This window comes from Theropithecus gelada, chromosome 11, assembly GCF_003255815.1.
Source record: "Theropithecus gelada isolate Dixy chromosome 11, Tgel_1.0, whole genome shotgun sequence".
NCBI classification, from domain to species: Eukaryota; Metazoa; Chordata; class Mammalia; order Primates; family Cercopithecidae; genus Theropithecus; species Theropithecus gelada.
The window spans coordinates 122,756,851-122,773,248 of record NC_037679.1 but is presented as its reverse complement, the minus strand read 5'-3'; the positions used below and the strand labels follow the sequence as shown (position 1 = coordinate 122,773,248).

General features: G+C 36.6%; 1 non-coding gene across 1 annotated transcript; it reads left to right on the top strand.

Moving 5' to 3' along the window:
* Positions 1-5,109: 5,109 nt before the first annotated feature.
* On the top strand, positions 5,110-5,273 carry LOC112635723. The gene has a single exon (XR_003122054.1). It is a non-coding gene; the product is annotated as a U1 spliceosomal RNA (small nuclear RNA).
* The last annotated feature ends 11,125 nt before the right edge of the window (positions 5,274-16,398 follow it).

The following is a 16,398-nucleotide window of genomic DNA, read 5'->3' as shown; positions in this document are numbered from 1 at the left end:
TAATATATTTGGAATAAACCAAGTACCTCAGTGATATGAATTACCCTACTGAAAGACAGAGATAGTCAAAATATAATAAAGAAACAAAAGATAGCTTTCTACTGTTTAAGAGAAACATTCTTAAATCTAAGTGATATAAAAGAACTGGGAAAACACTAAGATAAGCAAAGCAACCTCGTGCAAAAGCAAACAGAAAGCAGATCCATCTGCTTGTTTCTTTAAGGTTAAACACTTCAAAGACAGCAAAAGGAGAGGTGTGTAATGATAAAAGGTGAAATTTATGAAGGAGAGTTGTCAGAAATAAATCCAAGTGCAACAAAACCAAAATTATTAGAAATTCAAAAATAACTTGATTTAAAAAATTCATTCTTGCAGGCTATTTTAATAGCACTTTTTCATAGATCTAGCAGGCAACATGTAATCTGATCAATAGAAGTGTGTGTGTGTCTGTGTGTGTGCATGTGTGTGTGTGTATCCTAAAAATTGGGAATAAACTTTTTCCACATCCAATGAACATTCACAAAAATTATAAAAATCTGATACTTGGCTGAAATGTTTTTAGTAGAGATTTTACAGGTCACATTCTCTGATGAGAATTATATAAAATTTCAGTAAGAGATAGTATATGAAGTTACAGTGAGAGTAAGATAGCAGTAAGAGAAATTTAATATAGTTAAAAGGTGAAATTAATTTTTAAAAACTCAAAAATAGTAGGAAGCACACACAAAGTTTCTAAAACAGCTTCTTTGAAAAGAGTAGAGGACAACTAATAAAATGAAAATGTATAAAATCTATAGAAAACTAGCCAGGCGCGGTGGCTCACACCTGTAATCCCAGCACTGAGGCAGATGGATCACAAGGTCAGGAGATGGAGACCATCTGGCTAACACGGCCATCTCTACTAAAAATACAAAAAAAATTAGCCAGGTGTGGTGGCGGGTGCCTGTAGTCCCAGCTACTGGGGAAGCTGAGGCAGGAGAATGGCGTGAACCCAAGAGGTGGAGCTTGCAGTGAGCATAGATCGCGCCACTGCACTCCAGCCTGGGCGACAGAGCGAGACTCCGTCTGAAAAATAATAATAATAATAATAATCTATAGAAAACCAATTAAAACAAAAAAACAAAAAAATACAATAATGTAATTGAAGTAGTATACAAAAGGATACATAAACACAAATCAAATGAGAATAGAAGGATTCAAAGCAAATATTATGTTCTATTCTACAGGCACAAGTTTGTAAACCAGAAGGAAATGAATGATTTTCTAGCAAACCAAAATTACCAAAATCAAGTCATGAAGTAGAAACATGAACATACCAATTTCCAAGGAAGACATCTGAAATAAATTAATAATCTTTGCCATGGTACCACTCGGAGTAACTTACTTTTTATAAGAGATAAACCCAGAAATCTCAGTGCGTTAGTAAATGGAAGTATATATCTTAGCTACGCTAATTCTAAACAGGTGTGATTAACTTCCCCAAGCAGTGTTTCAGGGCCACTTGCTCTTTCATCTCGTTGACTAAATCTGCCATTCTCTAGGTCCTGGTAGACTTTTGCTACCCTCTGTATTTGGCAGCAAGGCAATGGAAGAAAAGGACATGAAGAATCAGATAGGAAGCTTATTTATGGGCCAGCCTTAAAATTGACTTACGTAAATTCTGCCTACATTTCCTGGGCCAGAACCTAGTCTTGGGCCACATTTAAGGGAGCAGGCAAAGGAAGCTGCAAAATCATCTGTGTGCCAGGGAGAGAAAAGGCTGTAGGGAACAACTAGCAGGTCTCCTAATATATTCTGGTAAAGAAAGTGACTGGGTTCACACCTTCTTATCATTAAATAATTGATAATCCCAGCAATGTGCTGGAGCTTCTTAGAACACTGGATAGGAGCTAATTGTGTCTTTTCCCAACTCCAGGTACAGTGACATTACATAGGTGGCCATGATGAAAGTATTTACACCACAGTAATTGGCATCTACTACCAACTAGGGCAATTCACCAACATCCCCCAGCCTGAGAGCTGGTTATTTGAAACACCATCATACTACTGCATAATTCAAATACTGTTTAAGTTACTCTAAACCATAGTAAAAGTAACTATATAGATCACCATGTGTAATTAATGTAGATTCAAATCTAACTAGAATATTAACAAATCAAAAATCCTCTGGGATTATGCTCCTAAACAAGATCAATTTTCATTTCCTTCCTAGGGAAGAGAAAGTGCTAACTCTCAAGACACAGGACAAAGGAGGAACTATAAAGAGCATCTCAGATAAGCACTTCAGGAAGCAAAGTATCAATTTCAAAGTATTTACACAGACACAAGAACGAAATGTGGAGTGAAGAGTTCAGACAATATGGAGGAACCGGGCATGAGAGAGAAAATAGGAGGTTTATCCAATTATCCACACAGGGGGAGGGAGCCCTTTATCACTTGCCTATTGCTGAACATATCAGTATGGAGGAAGCCCAGCCAACCGATGTCCTCAATAGGCTCTCTCCTAGCAGAAAAGGGATTTCTCTGGTTCACCTGGGAAAGTCGTGAATAACTCCCTGAAGGGTTCCAAACTGTAGATGATAAGTGTCTTTGATGATTTCTCCAAACTTTCCTCCTCCCTCTAGGCTGCTTGTAGGAGTTGACCATGGTGATACTGGCTCCAGTGACTTCTGTCATATTCTACAGTTCACTGTACCTCTAGGCAGTTTCTGGAGCACACTGGGAAATGTAAGGTCTCACTGCATCAGAAATATGGAATTTCAAATTTTCAACTCCATTAATAATGTTATATAAGGCCTTGGCAAAAAAATAGGGCAGAAAAGAGAAATGCACTTTTTGAAAAGGGGATAAAAATTATCACCATTTGCATTTGATGTAACAGTATACTCTGAAATCCCAAGAATATTAATTGAAAAAGTGTTTTTAAAAACTAAATACTTTTTCGAGACCATCCTGCCTAACACGGAGAAACCCCGTCTCTACCAAAAATACAAAAAATTAGCCGGGCTTTGTGGTGGGCGCCTGTAGTCCCAGATACTTGGGAGGCTGAGGCAGGAGAATGGCATGAATCCGGGAGGCGGAGCTTGCAGTGAGCCGAGATGGTGCCACTGCAGCCCAGCCTGGGTGAAAGAGCAAGACTCGGTCTCAAAAAAAAAAAAAAAAAAGCTAAATACTTTATAAAACAAAATAGAAAATCTAGGGTAAGAGAAAGAAGTTTTATACAACAAAATCAAGCAAGACAGAAGAAAAATGAAATGAGAAAACAATTAAGACAGTGTCATATCATGAAAGCCAAAAAAATCTTTGAAGGGAAGCCATAAGTAGTATTAGAGTCTATAAAAAAATCATGAGAACAGTAACTATGGGTGATGCCACCTATCTGTTACCTCAGGTGCCATAAAACTCCTAGATGTGAAAGACTTGCTGTCTTCTCGCCAATCCTCCAAGACCTCAGGGCCCCTCCAGTGATGACTTAAATGTTAGATAAAGGCAAACAGTCATGCTTCTCTTGTAAAATCAGGAAACAGACGTCCTACTTTTACATAACATCACTGAAAAAAACTCTCAATTTGCAGGTCATATACACCAATGATGGATAAGACATTTGCCAAAGTCTAGGGAATTATGGCACTAAAGTGCTGATTCTTCCAGTTGAGGAGAAATAATTTGACGCCTCTGGAGCAGCATACTTGTTCCACAATCTAAGCCATTCAAGCACATTTCAAAACATCTCAGTCAGCAATATGCACACTGAATACCCCTCTCCACATCGGAAGACTTATTTCTCCTCTCTGATGTGGCCTTGCAGATACGCTCTGTGGTATCACTGTTAAGCTTTCCATTTATTTTTCCACATTCACCTACCAAGAAAAAATTACTCTCTTTGCTTGCCTGTCCAAATTTATCTGAGAATACTTTTAACAGCTCTCAAAATTGTAGAAAGATTACTTCATAATACAGCCACAAAATAGACCGAGCATCTAGAGGAGAGAAGCAATACCAATTTTGCCCAGAATATTTTCTATTTTAGGCTTATAAAGGAGCATCTTACTAATTTAGGTTATAATAAATGCCGCCATTTATAAATATCTTTGTTTTGAGATCCCTTGAAACACTATTTTAAATATAACATTTCAACATGTTTGATCAAGTTATTTTGTGTGTCCATATTCTCAACTACATGATTTTAATATTCTCTTTCAAAGAAGACCTATAGGAATGCTACCATACCATGTCAATTCAATTTTGAACAACTCATAAAATATAAGCCAACATCTTGTATCAAAACATCACTTTCCAATATTCTGAGCACTAAACAAGTCAATTAAATTACGGTTATGATCACAAAAGCAGTGTTGCCTAAGTGTATCATTTTATTAGATAACTCTAAGCAGGGAGTTAAAGTGATATGTTCCTTTTTGGGGATCCACAGCGAAAGGTACATTAGTTGTAAAATTGTATTTTGAGAAAGGATGGATATGGGGAAAAGCTTTATGTAATAACGAGAAATTATTTATCATCAACCATTTTAATTAAATTTTATTTTTGTCTACATGTACCATGTTTAAATTTAAAACATCTACATGACTCAGAAGTCAAGACTTTATATTTACAAAAGGTATAATCTGAGAAGTCATCCCTTTGTCTACTCTCCCACCCAGTTGTCACTCTAAAGGTAGTTACTATTTTAACATACAGTTTACCAATCCTTTATTTCTTTCTTGTAAAAATAGTCATATAAATGTATAAAGATATATATGACACTTTGTTACACAAACTGTAGTGTACTCTATCTACCATTTTGCCCCTTGAATTTTTTCACTTAATAAATATTGAAAATTGTTCCATATTACATCATAGAGATTTTCATTTATCTCTTTGTTTTTGTTTTTTTATATGGCTTATGGTACATTGTGTGGAGGTACCACGGTCTAGTTCATCAATTTCCTAAACATGGGCATTTAGGTTGTTCCAAATATTTTGTTATTGGAAATGTCTCTGCTATGTATGTTATTTTGTATTTTAGGGGGTGTTTCCTGAGGGTAAATTTCTAAAGTAGAGTTAGTAAGTCAAGAAGTAAATACATAGTTTTGAGATATGGTAATATTCATACTTACCTGGCAGGGGAGATACCATGATCACGAAGGTGGTTTTCTCAGGGCGAGGCTTATCCATTGCACTCCGGATGTGCTGACCCCTGCGATTTCCCCAAATGTGGGAAACTCGACTGCATAATTTGTGGTAGTGGGGGACTGCGTTCGCGCTTTCCCCTGAACTTTAAAAAAAAAAAAAAAAAAGAGATATGGTAATATTCAACTCTCCAACTAGAAAGTATTCTTGTAAAACAAATGAACAAACAAATGAGGAAATCTAATTGCTTCAGCTATAACTACTAGTTTACATAATATACATAGAACGAAGGAGCATTTTAATGACATCATAGTAATGCAGTTATGAAAATCCAAAATGCAGACACTTGAACAAATAATCTGGTTTCCCCAACAAATAAATTGCTAGAAAAACAAAGTGAGTTCTGGGAGGGAACCTACAGAATACAAACGACTTAGACATACAAACTAAATTTAATGTGTAAATCTTGTTTGGATCCTGTATCAAACAAACTGACTGGAAACACACACACTTGTGTGTTTATGTATAAATATATCTAATGTATAGTACAAACATATTTTATATCATACATAAATGCACATATAAAATACAGTTAGAAACAACAGATGCTGGAGAGGATGTGGAGAAATAGGGGTGCTTTTACACTGTTGGTGGAAGTGTAAATTAGTTCAACCATTGTGGAAGACAGTGTGGAGATTCCTCAAGGATCTAGAACCAGAAATACCATTTGACCCAGCAATCCCGTTACTGGATATATACCCAAAGGATTATAAATCATTCTAGTATAAAGACATATGGACATGTAAGTTTATTGTGTCACTGTTCACAATAGCAAAGACTTGGAACTAACCCAAATGCCCATCGATGATAGACTAGATAAAGAAAATGTGGCACATATACACCATGGAATACTATGCAGCCATAAAAATGGATGAGTTCATGTCCTTTGCAGGGACATGGATGATGCTGGAAACCATCATTCTCAGCAAACTAACACAAGAACAGAAAACCAAACACCGCATGTTCTCACTCATAAGTGGGAGTTGATCAATGAGAACACATGGACACAGGGAAGGGAACATCACACACTGGGGCCTGTTGGGAGGTGTGGGGCTAGGAGAGGGATAGCATTAGGAGAAATACCTAATGTAGGTGATGGGTTCATGGGTACAGCAAACCACCATGGCACATGTATACCTATGTAACAAACTTGCACATTCTGCACATGTACCCCAGAACTTAAAGTATAACAAAAAAAAATGCAATTGGAGAAATCTGAACTCTGGATATTTGATGATATTAAGAATTTAATGTTAATTTGATGATATTAATGAACAATTGTTCATTGTTATTGGTGATACTTATTACAAGCATACCTTGGAGATACTGAGGGTTTGGTTCCAGTCCACTGCAATAAAGTGAATATCACAATAAAACAACTCCTTAATCCATGGGATTCACAATGGATGTTGTATTGGCTGACATGAAACACCAATAATCTACTTGTACATTTCCATCAGAGCTCTTGGGTGACCAATTGCATTGTCAATGAGCAGTAATATTTTAAAAGAATTTTTTTTTCCAAGTAGCATTTTTTTTTCCAAGTAGTATTGCATTTTTTAACTTTTAAAAAATGCAATATGTGTGAAGCACAATAAAGCAAAGTGCAATGAAACAAGGCATGCCTGTGTTTAGTGATAATTTTAAGGAACCCTTATTTTTAGAGCTACATACTGACAAATTTGTGGATGAAATTATATAATACCTTAGGTTAGCTTCAAAAAAATACAGGATGTTGTGAGCAGCAGCCTTTCCACATAATTAACAGAAGGCCGAGCAGATACAGGCATTCATTAATCCTCACCATGCTTTTGTCTATATAGTGCAACTCTTCACTTATGCAGCTCTCTCCCCATTCACCTGGAAAATTCCTACTTATCCTCGAAGATCCCCTCAAATGATACTTCCTCTGCAGAGTCTTCCCCAGTCCTGTCAGGATACAGCAGATACCTTTGGTGCTCAGCTGAGATCCCCTTGAATCTCTCTTTCCGTTTCTACACATCAGTCTCCCAGCTCCTGCACAGTTTTGCTTATAACAGTCCTGTCCCTGCACCCGAGACACTTTTGGTAGTCTGCCCTTGGGCTTCTGGAGTTACTCTGTCTGCACCAAGAGAGATAGAGAGTGCTTGGGAGTTTATGTTTGCTCCCTGTAGGGTAGTTCATAGTCAATATGAACAATATGAACTTGATGCAGAGTATGAAAGCCTCGTTCCCTTTGTCTCCAATTGAACACACTCTGAGCTGTTATTTAAACTCTGCAACTTCCCTACAGTATCAGACCAAGACTGCAACTTTGCCTAACATTTGCACCCTTTCTCAGTTTCTTTTCCTTCCTTGTCCTACTTTCTCCATGACTTTATTAGCTTTTCCTGGGAATACTTCCTTGATTGATCATTTGTATACAAATCCTTGCCTTAAGATCTGCTTCTGGGGAATCCACATTTGACATAAGGTAAACTACTTGTTCAGCTGTGTATTATCATAGTCACTGTCATAACACTATATGACAGCTACAACATATGTCATGATATCATAACATTATCATGATAGTTGTAACAACTATTTTTCTCCATTACAGACAGCTATTTCATTGTGTTCGTAACAAGTTTATGAACTTCTCAAGCATAGGAACTATGCGATATACTTTTATATCCTCAGCATCTGGCTCAGGCTCAGACCCTTGCACATTGTAGGTGATCAATGCTTGTTGAATAAACAAGCGGATTAATGAACCAACGCTTTTTTTTTTCTTTTTTTGTTTTGTTGTGTTTTGTTTTGTTTTGTTTTTGAGACAGAGTCTCGCTCTGTTGCCCAGGCTGGAGTGCAGTGGCACAATCTCGGAACACTGCAACCTCTGCCTCCCAGGTTCAAGTGATTCTCCTGTCTCAGCCTCCCAAGTAGCTGGGACTACAGGCATGACCCACCACACCTGGCTATTTTTTTTTTCTTTTTATATTTTTAGTAGAGATGGGATTTTGCCATATGGTTTAAGATAGTCTTGAACTCCTGAGCTCAGGCAGTCTGCCTGCCTTGGCCTCCCAAAGTGCTAGGATTAAAGGCATGAACCACTGCTCCCAGCCTCAACTCTTTATATGCATTTGAGAGTCATCATAAATAATAAATAGAACAATTGTTTTGGAAACTACTTTTAATAGTGAAATAGACTTCTGAGTTTTCCTCTTTGCTATAAGCAACATAAATGTAAATTCTTTCTTTCATTCTATTCACAGCTTAATCTTCATCTTCACATATCAATGTTTATCCAAAATTGAAGCTTTCGGAATAGGTTTCCCAACAGCCCAGTTTCTCTCTCCATTTTCCTCCCTCTCAAGTAGATTCACATTGAGGTTCCTGGCCTTCTTACACATTTCCCCATCCCTCAACTCCAATATCATCCCCTCATCTGTCTCCCATTTGGCAGCCCATATGCAGCAGTACCCTTCTTTTCCCCACAGGAACAGCCAGTCCCTGCTGCTGAACAGTTTATGACAACACAACTCTACAGCATGGAATGGTGAGGTCTGAGTACAAGCACTGGTTCACCAAACTGTAATGGAAGCAGAGAATAAAATAGAATAGTGGAAGCCATTGGTGAGGAGAGTATAAGAATGGAGCCCTGTAACTGGGGGGCCCGTGAGGCTAAAGGAGAGAAATGGTGGGAACACCTCTATTTGGAGGATTTATAAATTCAGGACTCGGACCTAAGATTGGAAAAGGCAGTGACTTCAGTTTATACAACATGTGAGAGCCCTGGTAGCTCTTATTAATGATGTGTTTTGGCTTTGGTCCTGATAATACTTTTATCCTATAATGCAACTATCATCAAATCACTCTTTGATATGATGGTGGAAGGAGATAAAGAACATTGCACACTCTTTTAAAAGATGAGATGTAGGAGGCAGAGGAACAGAGATACCAGTGACTTTATTTTTCACTTTTTCCTCTCAGTCTCTTTCTCGATAGTCTGCATTCTCAAACTTGTGCTGTCCATGAGCTTCCCAGTTACCATTTGTCATCTAGCATTTAGTCTTCCTTTCTTACTTTGGAAGAGGTAACAAATCTTTATAGCATTGTAATTCATATACAAGCTTTACTTTTTCACTTTCAAAGTTTTATACCTTATATAAACTTGTTTAAATTGGTCCATCAGTATTTTTTCTTTCTGTCTATGAAAATCGTGCATTTGAGGTTAAGATAAAACAAATCAAAATTTTTCCATTGAAACAAATGAAAATAATTTCCTATTTTAACAACTTTGAACTTAATAGCAGTTTTTTGGAAATAAATTAATTCATGAAATTGTTTAAATTGTTCCATTAATATTTTTTCTATCTTCGAAAATTGTACATTTGGGATTAAGACAAAACAAATCAAATTTTTTCCATTAAAATAAATGGAAATAATTCCTTATTTAATAGTTTTGAACTTAACAGCAGTGTTTTGGGAAATAAATTAATTTACAAAGTAAAGACTAGTTGTACTAGTTTATCCCTCCCACTAGACTCATAAACTCCATGTATGACTCATACTTGACACTGAACAAGATTTCCTGAATAAAATAAAATTTTAAAATATTAGTTACTATTAACAAGTTTAGTCACTTAGCAAAAGCTATTAGCTTTGGAAATAGTTGGATTGTAAGTCTAAAGGCAAAGAAACTGCATGTAAGCACTGTACTTTAGTTGGTAAAGTTGTTTCCCATGGAAGCATGGATCGACTATTCTGAAACCACTATATGTATATACTGAAATTGGACAATTAAACATAGATGGTGGATAACTTCATTAACAATTTAACTAGTGTCAGCTCCCTTTTTACATCTGCAGAAGAAGATGTGATTTAGGTGGTGTATCAATCCAAGACTGACAGGATGTAGATTGCACACCCAAACAACATTGTTAAGCAGAGTTAATGAAGAGACTCTTTATGGTGATGAGGCCAGGACTGAAAAAATAATAATAATAACAGAAGTAGAAACACCAAGAGGCTAGCAACAGCAAGGGTCTGTATTCCTGAAGAGAAAAAGGAATCTCAGATAAGGTTGTGGTTCTAGCAGAGGCTGTAGGGGAGGACCACTGATGGAAACAGTGCCTTCATTAGAGGAAGGCGACCAGTGCCAAGTCCTGGCCAGGAAGGAAGTCCTGGCCTGCAAGGAAAATACTCCAGTCCCTCCCCTCACCACCTTCAAGCCTCCTGCCAGTGGCTCTCATTGACCAAATGCAAATGAAAGTTAGAGAACAAGGAAAGATTCCAGTAGACGAATTCCATATAAATCAATCTCCTGGGCACAGAGAAAAGTGGAAAAGGGTGGAGTGCAGATCTAGCAGGACAAATAGAGAATAACAAGCACATGATTAATTTAATACAGAAAATTGGCTGAGCACACCAAAGACCAAGCCCATTTCTTTCATAAGTTTTTCAACTACTTAACTCTATTTATCTCTGTATCTGGATGAATCAAGTCTTTGGACAGAGGTGTTTTGGGGTTACTGGTCACAGCTTGGAAGGCATAATACCTGAATAGCTAACTATATGACTGTGTGATACGGAATATTTAAAGAAGCTTCTATGCACCCCAACTGTCCACTGGCAAACGCTGAATACCAGTGTACTTTTAATCATGAGGTCTGAATGAAAAGATAAATACTCTTCATGACCTTGACAAATAGATTGAGATCTTAACTTTTATAAAAAGCTTCAAAACCTATTTAAACTTTTTGTTTGCCATAAAGATCTAGCTCAACTTCCATTTCTCACTCCGTCCCCTTTGTTTTTTCCTAGATGGGGTGAGATGAAAGGGGTTAACCTCACTAAACTCGTCTCTTTTGATAAAGACTGAAGACTTTGATCAAGTTTCTTTCTAATACTGTTAATCCAAATTGTCTCACAGCCTAAGCTTGTTCTCAAAACAATTGAAGCTGAATGTTGTTCAGCACTTAAACTGAATCACCACTTGTTTTTAATCAAAGTTATTTTTATTTCAGTCAATTGCCCTTTAAACACTAAACTCAAAGGAAAGTTTGAATTTCAAAAGTAAGAATGGCTCTGACTGTAATATGCAAGACTTTTGGTCCTCCTCTTCCAGTTTGGCTAGCCTTTCATTTCTCTCTCCTAGCCCTTCTGAGAATGAAGAAACTGTATCTCTTCATTGTTTAAGATAATACTCATCCCTCATCACTTGAAGCATATTGTTGCCTAACAAACACCCACCTTCCCACATTTGTATTTACCTACTTGTTTTACATCTTCTAACCAGCCAAATAGATGAAGGCCATGGTCACTGTACATTCATATAGATGGGTTTACCATCACACTTCTAAGAAATGCTTTCTCCTGAAGGTTGAATTCTGTTGCTGCCTATTCTAACAATCCAAAGAAAATAAAGGAATTTTCTATCCAAATGTGTACTGACTCTCCATGTTTATTGAATTTAACTGTTCACTCAAGATATAGGTGTCAAACCAGCCTATTTGTATGAAACACATTAGAGTAACTGTTCAGAGATTTGAAGGGGAATAAAAGGAATCTACAAGTTTATATGAGCTTTTGTGGAAAATGTAAATGATTTGAGAATATTTTTAAGGCAGTGCAGTAATGTGAGAACGCTGAACTCGATTCAGGTGATCTCAACTCCAGTCTCCATTATGCCACCAACAAGATGTGGAACCAGTGGTAACCCAATGAATGTCTAAAACCCTTAATTTTGTTATTTATAAAATGGGAACAATACATTTTTGACAAGATTATTATTACAATTACATGAGATTGTATGTATAAAGGACTTTTATACAGCATATATGAACATGCTATGTAATGTAAGGAGTGAAATTAGATCAAGCATGTTCCTATTTACTTCTCCTACCTAAAATCTATAGAAAGAATAGAGAAGATGCCTCTCAAATCCACAACTCCTCCAGGAAACAAGAAAAAGGTCCAATAATGGCCCAGAAATTTGGTGGAGGCCCCTAAAAGATTAAAAGCTGGTAGAATCAGATTAATAAGCCACACTCCAGAGCTTACATATGAAAAAAAAAGTAAATGAAAAAGGGTGGGAGGAGTTCAGGGAATTCTACATATTTAGAATTAAGAATTTAAGGAGCAGAAGGATTCTCTGTAAGAACCATTTGGGGTACTGGCTACCAAACAGCATTCAGAGTGCATAGGCAGATAAAGCTTCTCCCCTAACGTGTGCTAAGCAGTAAAAAACAAAAATATTTGTTTGCTGAATAGGACAGCGTGGGTACTTGGAGCAGAGAAATCACAGACAGTTGGTCACAGGCATGTTGAATAGGAATTCTCCACTCCTGAAAATGGACACTTCATTCTGACAATGATCCTCTCTTCCGCCACAATCACAGAAGCAAGCTGTGTGAACCAGAAACAACATTCTTTATCAGGTGAACAGAGGCAGCAAGTACAAAGAAAAACACAGCACAGTAAGAAGATGCAAGCCTGAATAAGAGGCATACAACTCAACATATAGAAGAGCATTTTTCAACCTTAAAAGAGCCCAAAGACATTTTCTTAAACTTTGATGTCCAAATTAAGCCATAAATTAATTAAATATCTGGGATGGATCCAAAGCATCAGTATTTTTAAATAGTTATCAGTAGATTACATTGTATAACTGAGACTGATTATTATTAGAAGAACAAATATCCTAGAAAATACACAGACATCCCACATTTTATTGCACTTCACATTATTGTGCTTCTCACATACTGCATTGTCCACAAATTGAATGTTTGTGGCAACCCTGTTTCAAGCTAGTCTATTGGCGCCATTTTTTAAAATAGCATGTGCTTCCTTCTGTGGCACATTTTGGTAACCAGCAAGATATTTCAAATTTTTTCCTCATTATTGTACCCATCATGGGGATCTATGATCAATGATACTTCATGTTACTATTATAATTGTTTTGGAGTGCCATGAAAGCTCCCATGTAAAATGGCAAACTTAATTGGTAAATACTTGTGTGTGTTCTGACTGCCCCACCAACCAGCTGTTCCCCTATCGCTCTGCCTCTCCTCAGGCCTCCCTATTCCCTGAGACACAATAATATTGAAATTAGGCCAATTGATAACCTTACAATATCCTCTAAAGGTTCACTTGATAACCTTATCTTGTTCAAGTGAAACAAGAGTCACGTGTCTCTCATTTTAAATCAAAAGCTAGAAACGACTAAGCTTAGTAAGGAAGGCATATCAAAGGCTGAGAGAGGCCAAAAGCTAGACCTCTTGTGCCAGTTAGCCAAGTTGTGAATGCAAAGGAAAAATTCTTGAAGGAAATTAAAAGCGCTACCATGGTGAATATATGAATGATAAGAAAGCAAAACAGCCTTATTGCTGATACGAAGAAAGTTTTAGTGGTCTAGAGAGAAGATCAAACCAACCAACACATTCCCTTAAACCAAAGCCTAATCCAGAACAACTCGTTTCAATCCTATGAAGGCTGAGAGAGGTGAGGCAGCTGTGAAGAAAAGGTTGAAATTAGCAGAGGTTTGTTCCCAAGGTTGAAGGAAAGAAGCCATTTCCATAACACAGAAGTGCAAGGTGAAGCAGCAAGTGCTGATGGAGAAGTTGTATGTTATCCAGATCTAGCTAAGATCAGTGAGGAAGGTGGCTACACTGAACAACAGATTTTTCAATGCAGACTAAACAGCCTTCTATTAGAAGAAGATGCCATCTTCCACTTTCCTAGCTAGAGAGAAGTCAAGGCCTGGCTCTAAAGCTTCAAAGGACAGGCTGATGACTATCTTGTTAGGATCAACAATGAAAATAAACCACAGCCCAGAGCTTAAATATGTGGAAAAATTAAAAGAAAAGAGACTAGAGGAATTCTGGGACTTCTACATATTTAGAATTAAGAAATATAAGGATCAGAAGTCGTCTCTGTAAGAACCATTTGTGTCTGATCCTAATGCAGTTGCGACTTCAATTTGAAACCAACACTTATTTAACATTCTGAAAATTCTAGGGCCCTTAAGAATGATGATAAATCTATTCTGTCTGTATACTAGAAATAAAACAATGAAGCCTGCATGTCAGCACAATCTCTTTGCTCCATAGTTTACTGAATATTTTAAGTCACCGTTGAGACCTACTGGTCAGAAAAAGATTTCTTTCAAAATATGACTGCTCATTAACAATGCACATAGTCACCCAAGAGCTGTGACGGACCTATGCAAGGAGAGTTATGTTGTTTTCCTGCCTGCTAACACAACATCCTTTCTTCGGCCCATGGATTGTTGTGTAATTTTTATTTGCACATTTTATTATTTAAGAAATGTATTTGTTACAGCTATAGCTGCCATAGACAGTGATTCCTCTGGTGGAACTGGGTGAAGTAAACTGAAAATATTCTGAAAAAAAAATTCACCATTCTAGATGAACGTTTGTAATGTATGGAAAGAAACAAAATATCAACATTAACAGGAGTTTGGAAGAAGGCAATTCCAACCCTCATGGATGACTTCGAGGGGTTCAAAACTTCAGTGGAGAAAGTAGCTGCAGATGTGATAGAAACAGCAAGAAAACTAGAATTAGAAGTGGAGCCTGAAAATGTGACTAAATTGCTATAATCTCATCATAAAAGTGTAACAGATGAAGAGTTGCTTTTTATTAATGAGTGAAGACAGTGTTTTCTTGAGATGGAATCTATTCCTGGTGAAAATAGTGTGAACATTATTGAAATAACAACAAAGGATTTGGAATCATAGAGAAACTTAGCAGATAAATCAGTAGCACGGTTTGACAAGATTGACTCCAAATTTGAAGGAAGTTCTAATGTGGGTAAAATGCTATCAAGCAGCATCACATGCTATCAAAAATTTTTTTGTGAGTTGAAAAATCAATTACAGCAGTGAACTTCATTGTTGTCTTATTTTTTAAAATTGCTACAACCACCCCAACCTTCAGTTGAAGAGTAAAATAGAGCTGATAGATTAAGCTCAATAAATCTACAGGAATGCAATGTAGAAGGGCAACAAAGAATATGTGGGGCAGAGCTAGAAGACATCAAGGATGATCCAGAATTTTTCACAGCTATCTAGTAGTAGTTCCAGAAGTAGAGCATGGAAGAAACTGAGGCAAGGATACAGAAACAATAGAAAAAGGTGTCCACAGCTGAAGAAAGCCCAAGTCTTCAGATTGAAAGAATCAACCAAGTGCTGAGCAGGATGAATTAACCAAGATCTACATCTTCAGGTATCGAGGATATAAAGTAATGCTAAAAGTTTTGAGAAAGAAAAAATATGTTATCTATGAAGGATTGAAAAATAAGACTGTCAACCAAACTTTTTACTGACAGCTTTGAATGTAAAAATAAACAAAATAGAACAATTAACTCCCTCATTCTGAGGAAATATAATTTTGAATCCATAGCCTTAGATCCACTTTTTGTATGCTCAGAATTTCATCATCTACCTAATATGAAGACCTGTAGGACAAAAGGTGAATCTAACAGCAAATCTGGTTTGAAAAGCTAGAAATTCAGTAAATCTTCAGTCTAAATAATTGGTGATCATAATGTAAAAATAGTAGCATTTCAATAGAAAATTATAAGTGATTTCAACATGGAAGTTCTCAGCAGGAAGTAAAGTCACAATACATATTTTTTTCATGTTTGTGGAAGAAAATAGATACCAATTAAATGAAGACATAATGGAGAAATATAACTACATCATTAGAAGTTTTTCTCTAAGTCTTCAAGTATCCCATCCCTAGTCCCTAAAGCAGAAATTTTTATCTTCTTTGAGAAGTTCTGGGAAATTGTTCTAGAAATGTTCTAGGAAGCTTTAGAAAATGTTCTGTCATTCAACCCACTCTGACTTCTCCCCACAGAACTGCGTTATCGATTAAGAGCTATCGGTCCAGTGTCTGGGACGCATGAATATGTTGAAACTGAGGGGAAAAAAGTGCCTTCTCCAAAAGAAGAAAGCTGCAAAGTTGACATTTTAACAAATATGTAACCATATGCTTAAAAGCATTCCATATACTAACTTTATTAATTACTAAATGTGATATTGAAAATTAATTACTTTTGGAAACAATTTATGGATTTCATCAGAATATCTGATTCTGCATAACAATTGCCAAGAAATCATAGCTAAGCATACATTTTAGAACTTATTTAGGGCTAAATACTTTCAGAACCAAAATCTCAAAAGTGTTTTGAGGATTATTTAAAAAAATTAAATCTACATTATAG